We start from the raw sequence: 15,529 nt of genomic DNA on the forward strand, positions 1-15,529 counted from the left end.
CTAAACTAAACTAAACTAAACTAAACTAAACTAAACAAAACTAAACAAAACAAAACATTGCAACTTAGTTACATATAAACTAGCTATCCCTATGATAATATGCAAAAACACTTTTAACTTTGTGGACACAAGGAAATGAAGATGCAGGTTTACAAATAAAGACACAAAATGCTGGAGTAACTCAGCGGGTCAGGCTGAATCTCTGGAGAACGTGGACAGGAGATGTTTTGGGTTGGAACCCTTCTTCAGACTGATTGTAGTAGCAAGGGTAAAGCTGGAGGAGAGGTGGGGGCATGACAAAGACTGGCAAGTGATAGGTGGATACAGGTGAGGGGACAGGTTGTAATTGGCAGATGCAATTAGAGATTGGAGGAAGACAAAAGTCAGTGAGGTAAGAGGAGAAGGGGCATGAAATGTGAAGTCGGAGGAAAGGAAATAAGTGGAAGGGGAAGGGGAAAGGAGGGCAGGATAGTGGGAGAAATGAGTGTGCATTCAGGATGCAGGGAAGAGGGCGAAAAATATTTGGTGTATTATCTACTTCCTCCATGTAACTGGTGTATTGAGATAAAAGTATTTACGACAGCATATATCAAATAGAACTTGACAAGGCATTCTATGGCTCCTTCCAATCTCACCTTTTAATGAAGAAACAAAGATCTACAGATGATAGTTTACAAAAAAAAGACACAAAGTGCTGGAGTAACTCAGTGAGTCCGGCAGCATCTCCGGAGAACATGGATAGGTGATGTTTCAGGTCAGGACCGTTCTTCAGACTGACGTTTCGGGTTGGGACTCATCTTGTGCCCATTTCTATGTGTCCATCTAAAAGCCTCTTAAATGCCACGATCATATCTGCCTCCATCATCATCCCCCGCAGTGTGAGTCAGAGACCCATCACACTCTGTGTAAAAAAACGTACCCAGCACAACTCCTTCAAACTTTGCCCTCTGGTCTTTGACATTCCTACCTAGGGCAGAAGGTTCTGACTGTCTGCCATTGTCCACACCTCTCATAACTTTATATACCATTCTATCAGGTCTCCCCTCGAACTGTGACACTACAGTCAAAACAATCCAAGTCTGTCCAAACTCTCTTTGTAATACTCCATAACTTATTTTATTTTATTTTACTTTTTTATTTTTTTAAATTTTTAATTTTTTTTTAGTTTAGTTTAGTTTAGAGATACTGCGTGGAAACAGGCCCTTCGGCCCACTGAGTCCTCGCCGACCTACAATCACCCGTACATGAGTTCCATCCTACAAACTCGGGACAATTTATGGAAGCTAATTAACCTACAAACTTGAACATATTTGGAATGTGGCAGAAACCAGAGCACCCGGAGAAAACCCACGTGGTTACAGGGACAACGTTCAAACTCTAAACAGACAGCCTCCTTAGGCAGGATTGAACCCAGGTCTCTGGTGCTGCAAGGCACCAATTCTACCAGCCCACCGAATTCGTGCTGACCAACGATCCGCACACATTAACACTGCCCTACACACACTAGGGACAATTTACAATTTTACCAAGCCAATTAAGCTACAAACCTGTACGTCTTTGGATTGTGTGTGAAAACCGGAGATCCTGGAGAAAACCCATGCAGATCACAGGGAGAACGTACAAACTCCGTACAGACAGCAAGCATAGTCCGGATTGAACCCGGGTCTCTGGCGCTGTAAGGCGGCAACTCTACCACTGCACCGCCATTCCCCTTCTTCTGACTCGTTGTCTATCAGGTCCTTCTTTACTGAATTTGTGATCTCGTTAGTGATCACAGAATCCTGAAGCAAGGACATGAATGGTTTGCAAAAGCAACATTTGGAATGTTTCATGTGAAGCAACTTATTAGGAATGTTACCCACACCTGTGGTAAACTGCCACGCCCAGCTACCCAATTCTAAATGTCCTCAACTCTGAATAAAAATTGTCCTCTGCCATTTTCTTGGCCTTAACTCAAGCTTCAGTTACAGATACAAATAGAGCTCCTGGTAAAGTCTTGGATTCCTGTAACAAACGAAAAGGAAATAATTCTAGATACTTGTCAGGTGGAACGATGCCAATTACAGTCTAAACTTCAAAGAAAAAGAAATCGATGCAGTTCCTAGGTCACCAAAAAATAAAGTTAGAAAAAAAGATATGCCTTATGCTCAGTTTTTGCTTAGTTTAGTTTAGAGATAGAGCTCGGAAACATGTCCTTTGACCCATGAATCCGCGCCGACCAGCGATGCCTGCACACTAGCACGATCCTACACACACTAGGAATAATTTACATTTATATCAAGTCAATTAACCTACAAACCTGTACTTCTTTGGAGTGGGAGGAAACGGAAGATCTTGGGGAAAACCCACACAGGTCACGGGGAGAACGTACAAACTCCGTTCAGACAGCACCCATAGTCAGGATCGAACCCAAATCTCTGGTGCTGTAAGGCAGCAACTCTACCGCTGTGCCGCCACCGTTTATTGTTCAGCAGTTTATTTTATCTGAGATAATTCATCGAGCATATTTAAATTACCAATGTAATTAGAGGATAAAATTGAACTATAATTGAAAACTTCCCCAGTACTTATTTTTTTAATGGAGATCCTTCCTCACTCATGTTTGAAATTTATTTCTCATATACCTATGAGACAGCATTCAAAGCAATGTAACCAAGCCAGCAGCAACATGTATCTTGATATATTATCTTTAATGAATCATCCTTGACATGTCGTGTGGTCAGTAACACAAATCTCAAGTTTGATGTGTCTTGGCATGACCAGAGGACAGGCTCTGGCAGAATCTAGCTAACACTTCAAACATGGGATGCAAGCAGAAAATGAACAATCTTCAGAACATCACAGACAGAAAAAAAACTGTGCAAACGAGACATGGAATTTCAATGTAGGGTCTATTTTGTGCCAAAAATACCCACGAAAAAAAAAATCAAATGAGACAGGAAAAGGGAGAAACCCAATGAGACACAAGACATGGCAATGTGGTGCAGCTGGTAGAGCTGTTGCCTTCCAGCGCCAGAGACCAGAGTTGGATCCTGACTATGGATGTGGTCTGTTTGCAGTTTGTACGTTCTCCCAGTGACCACGTGGATTTTCTCCGGGAGCTCTGGTTTCCTCCCACACTCCAAAGACGTGCAGGTTTTTAGGTTAATTGGATGTGGTAAAATTGTAAATTGTCACTAGTGAGTAGGATAGTGTTAGTGTATGGGAATCGTTGGTCAGCATGGACTCGATGGACCGAAGGGCTTGTTTCCACACTGTATCTCTAAACTAAACTAAAAGTGGGTGGCAGAGGGGTGCAGCTGGTACTGTTGCTGCCTCACAACACCAGAGACCCTGATCTCGGGTGCTATGCTGTCTGTGTGGAGTTTGCAGATTCTCCCTGTGGCCGAGTGGGTTTCCTCCTGGTGCTCCAGTTTCCTCCCACATCCCAAAGGCGTGCGGGTTTGTAGGTTAATTGGCCTCCGTAAAATTGCCCCTGGTGTGTAGGGAGTCGATGAAAATTGGAATAACATGGAACTGGTGTGAACGGATGATAAATGGTTGGTGTGGACTTGGTGGGCCGAAGGTCCTGTTTCATGCAGCATCTCTAAATGTAAGTAATAATTTCCTACAGCCTTGCTTTCCAATTTTTTTGTTTGTTTGTTTATTAAAACTACAAGCAGTTAATTGCTAAAGCTCCATCCTCTACATTAAAATCAATCCCTATCCAAGATAGTTGAATGATGTTGCTATTTCTTGTTCCTGTAGTTAAGGAATGGCTCATGGACCTTCCAACTCCAGTGGAAGATAGAAAGGCTGGAGTAACTCAGTGAGTCAGGCAGCATATCTGGAGAAAAGGGAACAGGTTTCAGGTGGAGACCCGTCTTCAGCCATCTATTTAGCTGTTCCTTTTCTCCAGAGATGCTGCCTGACCCGCTTATTTACTCTCGCTTTTCGTGTCCATCTTCGGTTTAAAACAGCATCTGCAATTCCTTCCTACACATTCTGACTCCAGTCAATGGGTCTACAATGTGTTGGTGTTGCCCATCATGGCCAATGTCAAGAACCACGGCCACTAAAGCCCCCGGGATCTTGGCAGAACACAAGATAAACAATATATCTACGTAATCAAAATGAAACAAGGACTGAGAAAGAAACAATGCAGAGACAGGGAACTGCAGATCCTGGATTACCAAGAAAAGACACAAAATGCTGGAGTAACTAACGGATCGGGCAGCATCCCTGGAGAACTCAGATAGGTGATGTTTCGGGTTGGAACCCTTCTTTAGACTAATGGATATCTGAAGAAGGATCTCGAACCGAAACGTCACCTGTCTGTGTTCTCCAGGGATGCTGCCTGACCCGCTGAGTTACTACAGCATTTTGAGTCTTTACCTGAGAAATAAAAAGGTCGTTTTGTAAAAATAAGTTGAATTGGAGTAGAAAGGCATGAAAGAAATGAACTGAATTAAAGAGAAAAGGCAATGAAATTAAAGAAAGAAGTGATAGATTCAAGACTCGTAAAAATAGACAGCAAGGAAAAGAAAGAAAAATTTAAACTAATTGTACATTTAAAATCCAATTATTTTCTGCAATTGCTGCTTTGATGTGACTTCTTTAATTTAGTTTAGTTTGGAGATAGAGCTTGGAAACAGGCCTTTCAGCCACCGAGTCCATGCCGACCAGCGATCCCCGAACACAAGCACTATCCTACACACACTAAGGACAATTTACATTTACAGCAAGCCAATTAGCCTACAAACCTGTACGTCTTTGGAGTGTGGGAGGAAACCGGAGATCCCGGAGAAAACCCATGCAGTCTCTGGCACTGTAAGGCAGCAACTCTACCGCTGCACCATCATGTTGTCGTAAGTCATTAGTTATTTTCTAAGGCAGAAAGGTGGTTTGGCATTACAGGAGCAAAATGGCAACGCTATGCGTAGTTGGTGTTTGAAGTAACAGGCGATTTATTGAAAACTGGTGGGGCACCAGGAGACCAGTCAAAGCTGTAATTTTGGTAATTTTTTTATATTCTCAAATGATGAGATTACTCAGAAACTTGATTAACAGTAAATCGAGGTCATAATTACATAAACTTGACTAACAGTAAAACGAGGTTTCGCACAGAGACGTGATTAACAATAAAACAAGGTTTTGCACGAAGACACTTGATTAACAATAAAATTAGGTCTTAATTACAGAATGGAACTCAGAAAGACTTAATTAAGTGACAAACAGAATGAGATGATTGTCAACAAGTCTAAATTCATTAACAGTAGATCCAAATTTCCGTTACAATGATGGGTGCACGCATAATCAATGAAATTCCTATTAGGCTTTGTCTGCAGTTTCCTGTCACTACATTCGCACAATCTACATCCCTATTTACTAATTATTAGTATAAGAAAATAACTGCAGATGCAGGTACAAATTGAAGGTATTTATTCACAAAATGCTGGAGTAACTCAGCAGGACAGGCAGCATCTCGGGAGAGAAGGAATGGGTGACGTTTCGGGTTGAGACCCTTCTTCAGACTGATCTAATTATTAGTACTCACTATTGTTCACCCTACACCAGGCAGTCATGAACGATTCTCACATCTCTGGAAAGCTATGTATGTTTCTAGTTATTAGACAAAACTGGGAGTTTAATGGGTAAGTAATGTGCAAAAGATGAACTTCATGAAGCTCGTGAGAAATGGAAGGGTGAGTTCCTATTTTATTTATTTAACCCTGGGAGGCTGTAAATCATTCAGTAACTCTTGTGGTGATTCAGAATCTACTGGGAAATCCTTTCCTTAATATAAGATGCCAGCTGCACTGCAGGTTACTAACACCATGATTCATTCAAGTGCCATTATTTTTTCAGCAGCTGACAAAAAAATAAATAAATGAAGCTACAAAGGTCTTTAAAGGATACAGTACAGGATGTGTTGGCAATAAAAAATGCATCTGAGATCCTTGGCTTTATAGAGACATTACGGTAGTGCAGCTGATAGAGCTGCAGCCTCACAGGGCCAGAGACACGGGTTCGATTCTGAGCTCGTGTGCTGTCTGGCAGAGTTTGCACGTTCTCCTTGTGAACTTGTTTTCTCCAGGTCCTCCAGTTTCCTCCCACATCCCGAAGGTGTGCGGCTTTGTAGGTTAATTCATCTCTTTAAAATTGCCTCGAATGTGTAGGGAGTGGATAAGAAAGTGGGATAGCATAGAACTTGTATGAACGGGAGATCGATGGGTGGTTGGGCCGAAGGGCATGTTTCCACGCTGTATCTAAACTAAGCATTGGCCTAAAACGTAATCTGTTCTTTAAAATGCACCCTAAAATGGTGCCGTACGGAGGATTTTATTGATGTGCCCCAGCGTGCAATGAAATTCCTTATTCACATGAAGCTCACAAAGTTAATTATATATATATCTATATATATATATATATATATATACACATACATACATACATACATACACACACACACACACATATATATATATATATATTTATGTATGTATGTATATATATATATTTGTGTGTGTGTGTGTGTATGTATAGACATATTATATATTATATATAGTCATGACAAATATAACAATAAATACAATGATAAATGTAAAACTGTAGAATGGTGCAAGACTTCTGTGCATTCTGATGTAGTGCATAAAGAATTAAGGTGGATTTAATTAATCTTGCACTAAACGTTATACACTTTATCCTGTATCTGCACACTGTGGACGGCTTAATTGTAATCATGGATCGTCCTTTCGCTGACCGGATAGCATGCAATAAAATGCTTTTTACTGTACATGCGTCAATAAACTAAACTAACCTAAACTAACCTAAACTAACCTAAAACTAAACTAAACTATGATTCCCTGTGGAATTCCACTGGTCACAGACCACCAGCCAGAATAACACCCTTCCACCACAACCCACAACCCACAACTCAACTAAACTAAACTAAACTTGAGTAAAGACAAATAAAGGTAAAAGTCAATTAGATTGATGCAACCTGAAGTAGGGTCTAAACAAGGATCTTGACCCGAAATGTCACCTATTCATGTTCTCCAGAGATGCTTCCTGGCCTACTGAGTTACTCCAGCACTTTGTGTCCATTAGATGTAACCTTACGATCAGTTTTACTCAGAGAATAATTTGTATTTGCTGGGATCCCAGTTTCCTGCATCCCATCTCACTCATTTACCTGAGGCCCCTCCCTATTGAGCGGCATGGTGGCGCAGCGGTAGAGTTGCAGCCTTACAGCGCCAGAGACCCAGGTTCGATTCTGACTATGGGTGCTGTCTGTACGGAGTTTGTACGTTCTCCCCGTGACCACTTGGGCTTTCCCGGGGTGCTCCGGTTTCTTCCCGCACTCCAAAGACGTACAGGTTTGTAGGTTAATTGGCTTCGGTAAAAAAAAATTGTAAATTGTCCCTCGTGTGTAGAATCGTGCTAGTGTGCGGGGATCGCTGGTCGGCGTGGACTTGGTGGGCCAAAGGGCCTGTTCCCACACTGTATCTCTAAACTAGACTTAACTAAACTAAACTAAACTAAACTTATAATATTCCTACCTTGGTTACTTTGCTCCACTGTTCATTCAATGTTTTACACATGGAATAATGTTCGGGGAAATACTGGCACACTTTCACCTTGGTGAAACTATTCTAATTCCTGGCATATTACGAGCAGATTTGTTTTTGACTGGAACCTCGAGGCCCAGCTGTTTGACTCAGTAAGTTCTGACCATATGGTAGTAACAGCCATATTAGCACGGTGCTAATTTATGTTACATCCCAAAGGCAGCTTATTTCAAGTGGGGTAATTTTATTCACACCTCTGCAGTGCCGAAGCATTGCAGCTTCTGGATCATTGCAATATGAAAGAACCCAATTTAAGAAGCCAGGTTTAATGGGGATATGTTGTGCGTATAACGTACTCAGAGGAAGACTAATTTTGTGCACTTTAAAAAATGTATTTAAGATAAAAGACCTTCTCTGTTCCACGCTGCAACAAATCTTGCTCTCTGGGATTGAATTGTTCACGAAAAAATAAATGCAATGCACAGATTTGAGTAAACAGGCTTGTACTTTCCAGTAAAAAAAGACACAAAGTGCTGGAGTAACTCGACGAGTCAAGCAGCTTCTCTGGAGAACGTGGATAGGCGATGTTTTGGGTCCAGACTCTTCTTCAGACTCGGGGATATGGGGACCATCTTTGGCGAGTTACTCCAGCACTTTGTGACTTTTATTTTGTAAACCAGCATGTGCAGTTCCTTGTTTCTGTAGTTTCCAGAGCTGGGTTTTTCTTCTACCTCTCAGTACAGGGGTAACAAAATAAATTTGGGTGATGTGCTGCATGTTGTGATATTGCTGGGACTACTTTGTTGTATCCCAAGGACTACTTTGTTTGCCTGTGTAGTAATGTACCTTTGTCACGCAATCTTTAAGAGCAAAATAAACTACACGGCAAAAAAGTAATAATGTCCTCCCACAATAGCAATAATGTCCTCCCTCAAATTAGGAGACCAAAATTGTACACAATACTCAAGGTACAGTCTCACCTGGGCCCTGTACAACTGCAGTAGGACCTCCTTGCTCCTAAACTCAAATCTTCTCACAATGAAGACCAACATGCCATTAGCTTCCTTCACTGCCTGCTGTACCTGCATGCTTGCTTTCAGTGACTGATGTACAAGGACACCCAAGTCTCATTGCACCTCCCCTTTTCCTAATCTGACACCATTCAGAAAATAATCTGCCTTCCTGTTCTTGCCACCAAAGTGGATAATCTCACATTTATCCACATTATACTGCATTTGCCATGCATCTGCCCACTCACCCAATCTGTCCTGCAGCCTCATAGCATCCTCATCGCAGCTCGCACTGCCACCCAGCTTTGGGTCATCCACAAACTTGGAGATGTCACCTTTAATTCCCACATTTATTTCCCTCGTCTAAATCGTTAATATGTATTGTAGATAACTAGGTTCCCGCACCGAGCCTTGCGGCACCCCACTAGTCACTGCCTGCCATTCTGAAAAGGATCCATTAATTCCTATTCTTTGCTTCCTGTCTGCCAACCAGTTCTCTATTGATGTCAACACCCTACCCCCAATACCATGTGCTCTAATTTTGCACACTAATCTCTTGTGTGGGACCTTGTCAAAGGCTTTTTGAAAGTCCAGATACACCACATCCACTGGCTCTCCCTTATCCATTCTACTTGTTACATCCTCGAAAAATTCCAGTAGATTTTAACCTCCAGAGTTCTCAATTTTAAGTATCGTCTCTTACACTCCACTCCCCTCCTCCCTCGCCCCCTTCCTCCACCCTAGTTGTTTAACCCGTTCTACGATTCACCACATTGTATCCCTCTTGAGATCACACCTTCCCTCGCCAACAGGGCGGCGTTGTGGTGCAGCGGTAGAACTGCTGCCTTACAGTGCTTGCATCGCCCGAGATCTGGGTTCGATCCCGACTACGGGTGCTGTCTGTACGGAGTTTGTACGTTCTCCCCATGACCACGTGGGTTTTCTCCGAGATCTTCGGTTTCCTCCCACACTCGAAAGACGTACATGTTTGCAGGTTAATTGGCTTGGTGTATGTGTAGATTGTCCCTAGTGTGTGTGTAGGGTAGTGTTAATGTGCAGGGATCACTGGCCGGCGCGGACTCGGTGGGCCGAAGGGCCTGTTTCCGTGCTGTATCTCTAAACTAACCAATGGGTCTCCCAGGGCACCACCATGCCTGAGGTCATTGGTTGCCAGCCCTGATTTGTCCTGGTCTTTTCTCGCCTCCAGCTATTCACCCCCCCACCCCCACCCCCTACTTTCAGTCTGACGAAGGATCCTGATACGATACGCAACTTATCCATTCTGTCCGGAACTCTTCTTCGAACTATCTATTCCCTCCACAGATGCTGCCTGGCCCGTTGTGTTACCCGAGCACTTTGTGTCTGCCTTCGGTACTCAGTGTGGTTTAATTGCTTTCTGGAACCTCAGTAGCTCCGACAGCATCTAGTGGAGCACCTCGTGTCTGATCTGAGGCTTTTGCTGTTTACTCAGTTTGTTTCAGAAAAAAAATATCTGCAATGCTTCACCCTAAAGCATGATAAAAACTTTAGATCTCAGTTAATGCTCCATCACACTCTCGCGTTTTCTCCACAACTTGCACATGCACACATTTACCACCATCTTACTTACTTGCTGGGGAATAATACCTGCAACTTGTGCAGTGAAACAATTGTAAGTGATGTAATTAAAAATACTCTGCAAGCTCCTACTCCTTTTCAGCTCTAAGATACACTTATTCTCGTAATACTTTGCCCTGTTATAAATAGACAGAAAGGAGGCCCCCTTAATTTTCCCCATGTGTCCCCTGCAAATTTATTTTACAATGATCTTTTCCCACTCTTCTTGGTTTAGCATCTGCTACTTTTATTTTTCCAAACTTCCTTATTCTAAATTCCTTCAAATATTTAAAACTTCCTGTTCCAAATAGTATAAAACAACATGACAACACAAGGTAACTCAATTTAACTGTGGATGCAAAGAACTGCAGATGCCGGTTTACATAAAAAGAAACACAAAGTGCTGGAGTAACTGAAGCCAGCACAGTGGCATAGCTGGTCGAGTTGCTGTCTCACCCTGGTTTGATCCTGACCTCGGGTGCCGTCTGTGTGACATTTGTACGTTCTCCCTGTGACCGCGTGGGTTTTCTCCGGGTGCTTTGGTTTCTGCTTCTGGTATGTGGCTCCAAGATGGCGTCTCTGGCATATGGACTCAGAGGGCTGTTCTGTGCATTCTGTACTGACCAGGGTGGTCGTGCTTCTGTACGAGGATAGTCTTACTGAGCTGTGTGCAAAAAATGTATTTCACTGTACATTTGGTTCAAGTGACAATAAAAAAAACATTGAAACCATTGAAAAAGCACAGATTTAATGAAACTTATTTCCTGGATATACACTTGAAAACAGAGAGGTTCACTGGTTCAATGGTAGAGTCATGCACAATGGAACTAATAGGTGTCTGATTCATTATAACTTCGTCCTGTCCAGTTCCCTTTAGCTATCTATTCATCAGCTATGGAAAACCTAAGTTTACAATGGTTCTGAATTGGTGCCATTATTCCTTGAAGAAACCTTCTCAATGTACGAAGGAATGGGTGACGTTTCGGGTCGAGAATGTACAAACTTCTTCTGAAGAAGGGTCTCGACCCGAAACGTCACCCAATCCTTCTCTCCAGAGATGCTGCCTGTCCCGCTGAGTTACTCCAGCTTTTTGGGTCTATCTTCTCAATGTACTGACCCTTTCTGAGCAGACATGACTTGCTCACCTTTGCTCTCCCAAATGGCATTTCTACAACAGCAAACTCAGACATTGAGCACTCCCTGAATACTTGTCTGAAAGAGTTGTGCCATCTGTGCCAGTGTGTACCCTGAAAGATCCACTGGGAGAGATATAATTATTGATTCTGAAGCATAAACAGCTATCCTTGAGAACGGCAGTGAAACAGTTCATTAGGGTACATATCACGCAAGCTCTACTGAACTGAACAGTCCGCATCTTGCTCCACCTGCCAATTAATGGACACCAGTCAAATTTACTACACTACCTGTTGCTCCACTGCGATTTCTCCTCAAGGTATGTTTCTTACAATACCTCCACAGATGCTGCCTGACCCACTAAATTCCTCCAGCAGTTTTTTCTTTGCTCTAGATTACTGTATTTGCAGTTTCTTGTGTTTCCAGATTTGCTATTTGTTTGCTTCTACACTGCTGATGTAAATTGTTTTGAGTAGACACAGATAAGGAATGAATCCAGCTCTGGTCTGGCCAAGGCACCAAAAATGATTATGTTGCGAGAGGCTTCATGAAGATTTTAGGCTTCAGAGTCCCCCTAGTGGATAGATTAATATTAACAAGAGTTTAGTTTTAGTTTTGGAAATACAGTGAGGAAACAGCCCCTTCGGCCCACCGAGTCCACGCTGACCAATGCCCACCCGTACACTAGTTCTATCCTACACACTGGGGACTATTTATATAAGCCAATTAACCTGCAAACCTGCACGTCTTTGGAATGTGGGAGGAAACCAGAGCACCCGGAGAAAACCCACGCGGTCACAGGGAGAATGTACAAACTCTGTACAGACAGCCCCCTTAGTCAGGATCGAACCTGGGTCTCTGGCGCTGTAAGGTAGTAACTCGACTGCTGCGCCATTGTGTCACCCTAATGTCAATGCGAATCAATGAGAAATACTATTGTGAGCCATAAATGAAGACACAAGTGCTGGAGGTCAGACAGCAACTCTGGAGAACATGGAGAGGTGACCTTTCAGGTCGGGACCCTTCTTCAGACATGAGTTTCCTGTAAGTCATATGTTGACTGGATAGAATAAATCAGCACTTGACTTACAGTACACACAATAAATCAATAGATTTTAACTTTATACAAATCCTTTACATGTCATTAACAATATTTCATACTTTGTTGCTTGACACGTGCACCCTCTCAGAACATTCCCATCAGTCCCATTTCACTACTTTTCTATAGAGTCATGGAGCTACACAGCATGGAAAAAAAGCCCTTCGGCCCAATTTGTTCATGCCAACCAAGTTGGTATTTTGGGCTAGTCCCAATTGCCTGGATTTGGTCCAGAGTTACCAAAACCATACCTCTTCATATTTCTGTCCCTCTCCGCCACCCTTCCAACTGACTCTATCTATGTACCAGGGAAAGCACCCACTATAATCAAGTACAACTCACACCCTGGTCATTCTGTCCTCTCCCCTCTCCCATCAAGCAGAAGATACAAAAGCTTGAAGACATCTAGCACCAGATTCAAGGACAGCTTCCTCCTTCCTGTTATCAGACTCTTGAACATCACCTCTTATAGGGCCAGGGATGAATTCCCAATCTTCCAACCTACCTCAGCGACGCTTGTACTTTTTTTTGGCCGCGCTTTCCCTGCAACTGTAACATTACATTCTGCACTCTATTTCTTTTCTCTTGCGCATGGCCTGATGTACTCACGAATGGTATGATTTGCCTGGGTGGTACGCAAACCAGAGCTTTGCACTGTATGCCGGGACCCCGCTCGGAGGAACCACTGAGAGGGAGAACAGAGGAGGACCCGGCGTGGGGGGAACCACCAAGAACTCGAGGGGGGGGACCGCAAATAGAATGTGTTAAAAATGGGTTGTGTTAAAATGGAATACTTGTAACTTTGTCGGCGCCCTTTATGTGGAGACACTTTGGGTACGCAAAACAAAGAATATCACTTTGACTTGTCACATATGACGATAAAGTATAAAATATCATTCATTCATACACATGACAATAATAAACCCACACAATACCGATGCGTCTTGGAGGTAGGGGAGGAAGGTTATACTGTAAGATTAAGTCTTTGTCTGGTTCTAAAGACTTAATCTTATAACCTACATGGTTAAGGCTTAAGTTAAGTTTCTCGTGACTAAGTCTTTGGCAACAGCTTGATGCCCTTTAGATTTATACAATTCATTTGTGCTGCCTCTCTAAAACCTTCAAAGTAATTTTCTATTTTATAAGGTTCTGCAATCATTCTAGCCATGCTCTTGTTCATTGTCACTAAATAAGTTGCTCTGATATTCAGCTCAATCTCTTATGATTAATCTATACTTTTTATTATCTTGTTATATTATCAGTGTCCTTTGCCCTGTTAACAGCTGTTAAAACGTCATTATAGACAATAGACAATAGACAATAGGTGCAGGAGTAGGCCATTCGGCCCTTCGAGCCAGCACCGCCATTCAATGTGATCATGGCTGATCATTCTCAATCAGTACCCCGTTCCTGCCTTCTCCCCATGCCCCCTGACTCAGCTATCCTTAAGAGCTCTATGTAGCTCTCTCTTGAATGCATTGTTCTCTACTTCACCAGCCAAGAGTGGCTATTCTTCCTGTTTCATTTGGAGGAACAACCTCTTAACAATTATTAAAGATTTTTTCTGAGAAGATATCAACTTTCTTTACCTCATTGAACTCTATGTTACAAATTCAGCTGTATCTACTATATGAGCACAAGAGAAATCTTAATAGGTTGTTAAACGTTTTACTTGCCCAAATCTCCGAAGAATATCAGATTCCATGGGTCATATTTATGTGTGGTTTCACCACAATATTTTGCAGAAATTCTATTGGTAAAATAATAATCCCAAAAAAATATTGAAGCAAAACAGTCAAGAGACAAGAGTGTTTAATTGTCATCTATGTACTAAAACTCTTGTTTGTTTGTTTGTTTGTTTGTTTGTTTGTTTGTTTGTTTGTTTGTTTGTTTGTTTGTTTGTTCCTGAACTGCAGCCAAAACGGTACATGATAGCACAACAATTTTAGGCCCACCTTACTCACTATCATTCCTTTGGTGCTAATGGAAGAAGTTTCATTGAAATTGGTGTTATATTTTTAAAGTTATTCACATTTTAAAATTTAAATCTACCTCCTAGGGAGGGAGGGAGGGAGGGGGAGGGAGGGAGGGGGGGAGGAGGGAGGATAAGGGGGGTTGAGGGGGATGAAGTGGGGGGGGAAGGGGGAGGGGAAGGGTGAGGGGGAGAGGGGAGGGGGGTGAGAGGGTGCTGCACCAATGCAGGAGAGGTTTGGGCCCAACGGGTCTACTTGGTCTAGTATTTACTGAAATTCTTACTTGCAGCAGCATAACACTCTTTCCACTAGTGGAAGAGTCTAGGACCAGAGGCCATAGCCTGCGAATAAAAGGACGTGCCTTTAGAAAGATGAGGAGGAATTTCTTTGGTCAGAGGGTGGTGAATCTGTGGAATTCATTGCCACAGTCAGTTGTGGAGGCCAAGTCAATGGATATTGTTAAGGCAGAGATTGATAGATTTCTGATTAGAAAGGATGTCAGAGGTTATGGGGCGAAGACAGTAGAATGGGGTTGAGAGGGAAAGATGGATCAGCCATGATTGAATGGCGGAATAGACTTGATGGGCCGAATGGCCTAATTCCGCTCCTGGAACTTTTGAACATGAAAATGGTATTCAATAGATAACATAATAAACAAAGAAAAGTTCAATAAATAAAAATAAAACAATATTAGCGCATTACTTTTGGAATAATATTGCATTACTATGGAGGCACAAGAAACTGCAGATGCTGGAATCGAGCAAATCGCAAAGTGCTGGAGGAACTCAACGGGTCAGGCAGCATCTGTGGAGGGAATGGACAGGTGACGCTTCAGGTCGGGGCCCTTCTGAATGGACAGGTGACGCTTCAGGTCGGGGCCCTTCTGAATGGACAGGTGACGCTTCAGGTCGGGGCCCTTCTGAATGGACAGGTGACGCTTCTGAATGGACAGGTGACGCTTCAGGTCAGGGCCCTTCTTCAGACTGTGTATTGGTGAATATACTTCACTACTCAAATATCACATTGGTAAATTAAGCAATATCAAATAATTTAGAATGTTTAAAACTTTAATTTCACTAAGCTTGTCACTGAATTCTCCTTTTTACTTTCTTCCTTCTTTGTTTACTTAGAACTTGGTTTGAATGACATGAAAGAAAAAAATTCTTT

This window comes from Rhinoraja longicauda, chromosome 14 (genome assembly GCF_053455715.1).
Source record: "Rhinoraja longicauda isolate Sanriku21f chromosome 14, sRhiLon1.1, whole genome shotgun sequence".
NCBI lineage: Eukaryota > Metazoa > Chordata > Chondrichthyes > Rajiformes > Arhynchobatidae > Rhinoraja > Rhinoraja longicauda.